We start from the raw sequence: 5,111 nt of genomic DNA, 5'->3' as shown, positions 1-5,111 counted from the left end.
TCCACAAGCATCATCCCTTCCCTGCCATTTCTCTTTGTAAAAGTGAGTACCATCGAATTAATCATCGACGTCTTTTCTCACTAGGCTTTGCTTCCTCCAGCTCATCTTTCTTCTTGATAGCCAAAATCATCAATTTCTTTGGACATATTTGCACCATGTGTGGTCCTTAACAAAGAAAGCATTTTATTCTCTTCCCCTTGTCCCTTGGGTTGTTGGATCCCCATTTCACATATCGTGTTTCCTATTGCCATTGGTGATATCAATACTGTTGCCATCATCACTATGTCCCTCTTTATCTTTCTCATGGTTTCTCTCACCATTGCCCTTTCCATTGTGCTTAGACGACTCGAACTTGCCTTTCATTGGATCAAGCTCAAAAAAGGACTCTGCTTTGGTCATGGCTACAGTAAGTTCGGTGATTTCTTGCCTATACAACTCATTTTACCCACGGCTCTAAGCCATCTTCTAACCAATAAAACGCTTCTTTTCTCGCTCAAGTCAGAGATTTAAAGCATCAATTCTGTAACATCTCAAAATCTAGGATTAGAAGTTTTGAGGTTTGTGGTTAGGGTCAGTGAGTGGGTTGAACATTTGAGTTCAATTTCGCGTTTTAATGTCAGAATGGGCCTACTGGTCTGGTGGTTAGTTATGTGTTAGTGTATTTCTAGGTCTTGTGTTCGAATCCTTGTGAGTGTTTTTTATATTTATTTGTTTTTATTTTATTTTTTATAAAAGGGAGGTTAATTTTAAAATAGAAAATAAGTTTACGTTCTTCATTTTTCCTTTTTCTTTTTCTTCCCCATGTTCTTTCCAATTCCAATTTCGTCTTGCTTCTTCTATTTTACGCACTTGTTATCTATCGTTTCGTCAAAGGAGATTGCTTGTGTGTTTCGTGTTATCGAATATGCATGAGTCAGAATAGTCTTGTGGAGGCAAAGTAGTTAATCTTTGTTGTTTGTAATTCCAATTTAAGGTGTGTTTCTGAAACTATTGATTTTAAGTGTTGAGTTATTGATGGATTGCATGATATTCTGCATATTTCAGTACATTTCTGGATTTCCAAAGGATAGGGATCATTTTGGTGTCAAAACACGAATTTCAGGCTGTTTCAGTGTGGTTATGTGACCACACAAGTGGCAACACGGGCATGTGCCCCACATGGATGGCTCACATGGCCATGTAAAATTGGGAATTAGGGTTTTTGGGTAAATTTTGGTACCACACGGGCGTATGAGATCTCCACCAGTCGTGTTTTCTCTACTCTTTATTTTTGGCATTTTGGACAGTAAGTTACACGAGCTACTCACACGGGCATGTGTCCCCTCCACACGGGCGTATGTGGCCTTCACACGAGCATATATGGCCTTCACATGGGCATGTAAACCCCCACACGGCTTGGGCACTTCCACACGGCTGGGCCACACGGCCATGTGGTCCTATTTTATAGAATTTTTTTGAGTCATAAACTATCTGTTTTATGTTTCTGTGTAATTTAACCCTCGTTCAAGCCTCGGTAAGTGTATTTGAGACTCGATTTCAGTTGGTTCATGTATATATATGCGTTTATGGTCTTTAATTTTATTGCTCGTTAATGTGATGAATAAGTTTGAGTTTATTATTGTTGTCCTAACTGAATATTAGAATACAAGTGTAATCAAATCTGAATCTGTTCAACCAGAAATGTTAATGTTCATTTCTATATGTTGTCTGTGTAATGTGTGCATTGTTGCATAGCATAAAATTTTGGGATCTAGTTATGAAGAGAAGGGAGATAGACTTAGCAGTTTTAATTGCGATGCTTTTGTATAGTAGTTTACCACACTATCCTATACGTATATTAGCTCAGCTATATACAGTTACTCAAGTGGCATAGTTCTACGTTGTGGTGTGTTGGGGTGGATGAACATATTATGGTTCTATGTGGTGTGCATGGTGGACGGGCCTGCCATAGCCCTTATGTGGTGTGCTGGATAGACAAAGTGGTGTTTGGTTGGTGGGGTGAGATTTTGACTTGTGCATTCGTTCGCACCTAAATATACGTTTGTTTGTCAGAACATTTTGTCTGTTTGTGTGAACTTTTGGTTATTGACAATATAGTTAATGTCATATAATATATTCTGATTATTGCATATGATTAGATCGTCATCTCTATGGTTTGATATTGTATTTGACTTACCAATTGAGACTTTCGTAAGTGATACTTTTATATATATGCTTGTCTGAAGTATTTATTGTGTCACTCCATCTTTTACCATCTGTTCATGTTTCGAACTCACATTGAGCTCGCGTAGCTCATCTGTAACGACCCAAATTTTACGGTTATCGGAAAAATATATTTTCGGATCTCCGTTTCTGAAAAATAGATTCATAAATATTTATTAGAATATTTACGAAGTTAATTGTGAGGTTAATTAGATTGTGGATAGGTGAATAAATGTTAATTAGGTATAAGAATTAAATTGAATAAAGTGTGAAAGTTTAATTATAGATTAAAGAATATAAAATGGACTAAATAGGCAATTAAGCCTAGTTCAAGGAAAGAGGCGGCAATGTGCATAAAAATCTTAAATTTTTATGTTGGTTAATATTAAATTATATTAATTATATTATATATTATATTATAATGAAATAAATTGGAATAGACAAGTGTATGGTGATTAAATGATACATATGTAATGCATATATTTATACAATTGTAATATATTTATTTAATTACCTTTTATTTAAGTAAATAGATTTTTATACTAAAATATTAAATTATAAAATAAATTAAGATTTTGAAAAATGTAGGGTGATGATTTAGAACAAGTGTATTAAAAATACATACATTTGTAATATTTATATCTAATTAGTAAATAGATATCTATTATAATTATTATAATGTATTATTATTATTATTAACTAATATATATATATATATATATAAGATATAAAGAAAAGAAAGAAACAAAAAAGACGGAAAGAAACAGAATAGAAACGAAAAACAGGGGAGAAAGGAAGAAAGAAAAAAAAGAAAAGAAAAGGGAGAAATAGGGATTTTAAAGCTTGGAACTTAAGTAGATAAGTCAATTAAGTCCTTTTCTTTTAATTTTGATGTTTTAGAAACTTTAGAACAAGGTTTTAATGAAATTAAGTTAATATTTTGAAAGTTCATAGGTTTATAAGTATAGTTCATGTTGAAAAAAATGATGAATTAAGGGTTTAATTGATAGAATTTTTAGTTAGAATTGATTAAAGGATTAAATTGTAAAAGAAGTTAGTAGTTTTATATAGTAGGGATAAAATTCCAAGAATTTTGAAATTAGGGTTTTATGATGAAATTTAGATAGTTATGTCTAAGTTTGGTTGAAAATTGAGTAGAAACAAAGTATGAATTGAGATAGAAAAGTAAGTGAATTTAGTTAAGATTAAAATTGAAATTAAAGTAGAAACTGAATAAAAATTGAATAAGAAATTTAAATATTAAATGTAAATTAGTATTGTATTAATGATTATGAAAATTATCTTAATTCTTCGTAGCTAACATCGCACCTGAGACATCTATGAAGAAAGGAAAAGAAAAGGTGGACGAAGAATAATTCAGGAAATTACGGTTTGTATTTCTATAATCCGAACTTAATATTTAATTGTTGAAATTATTATTTAATATGTATGGTAAGTGCATTGAGATGATTATTTGGAATTTGAGTGAACTTTGGTTGAAATTGAATAGTGAATTTAATTATTAATTGTTGTATTTTGATTAAATGTTATGATAAATAATTAAGGTTAGAATTAATTGGATTGTGTTTTACAATTGAAATAGATTGGTTTGGTATGTGAATTTATTGAATTTATATGGATATATGTGATTGATATGGAAATTGAATATTGAATGTATGTTATATTGAAAATTAAATTGATTGGAAATGTGATGAAATAAATATGCGTATGTAATTATTGTGAATTTGAATGTATATTGAATTGTATTGAATTATTAATTTATGTGATTAAACTGAAATGTGTATTGATTGGAAACTAAAAATTTATTAAAACCCTATTAACAGTATCGGACTAAGTCGGATACAGTTGGCATGCCATAGGATTGGAAGTGTTCAGGGATACTTCGACCTTGAGTCGATGAGGCACTATAAGTGTCGTACTGCTATTTTGACTTTAAGTCGATGAGGTACCTTGTGTGTCGTACTGTTACTGTTACTTCAATTTAATTCAATGAAGTACTGAGTACCGTACTGTTACTGTTTACTTCGGCATAGCCAATGAGGCACTGAGTGCTGTACTGGTGTGTCGGTTAGATCCGTGTATCCGTCTATGTCCAAGTCAAGGGTAAATAAAAGTACTAAATTACTGATTTCTCTAATGATTGATTGTTACTGAATAATAAATATCAATTGATCATTACTGAAAAATACTGACTGTCATTGAAATGGATAAGTACAGAATACTGATTGAGAAGTGAATAGTTGAATATTATTTATTGATGCTGAACAGTGAACTGAAGTATGAGTGAGGCATATGAATTATGTATCTCTGAACTATATATGAAAGGAAAATATTATTATTCAAATGATTTGTGAATTTATTTTGAAAGCTAATCGGGTTGGTAGATGAGAATAATTGAGTGAGTTATAAATGAATTATTTTTTTAGTGAATAAATATATAATTGTGATTGACATATTATTTAAGTGTATAATATATTGTTAAGTGTTCAGATTATAGAAATACCATTGAGTTCATACTCAGCGTACGGTTTGTTTCCGTGCCCAAGTTAGGTATGAAAGTGATTAACAACTCAGCATCCAAGCCGATCCCGAACTCAAAGTGGTAAAGTACTCTCCTTTTTGGTAAATGGCATGTACCTTGGATGTTAAAAGTGGTCATTTTGGAATGTTATTGTAAATATTGTTATAAAAAATAATGGTTGATTATATAATGTGTTAAAAGTTCAGAAATTAAACTGCTTGTCGATTTAATTTGCAGGGTTGGTAAACTTGAATTATAAGACTCACTTTGAGTCCACACGGCCTGGCACACGAGCAAGTGACCAGACCGTGTGAGACACATGGCTTATACACAGGCATGTGCCTTAGCCGTGTGAAAACTGAAATAA

This window comes from Gossypium hirsutum, chromosome A03 (assembly GCF_007990345.1).
Source record: "Gossypium hirsutum isolate 1008001.06 chromosome A03, Gossypium_hirsutum_v2.1, whole genome shotgun sequence".
Lineage (NCBI taxonomy): Eukaryota > Viridiplantae > Streptophyta > Magnoliopsida > Malvales > Malvaceae > Gossypium > Gossypium hirsutum.
This window is presented reverse-complemented; position numbering follows the sequence as displayed.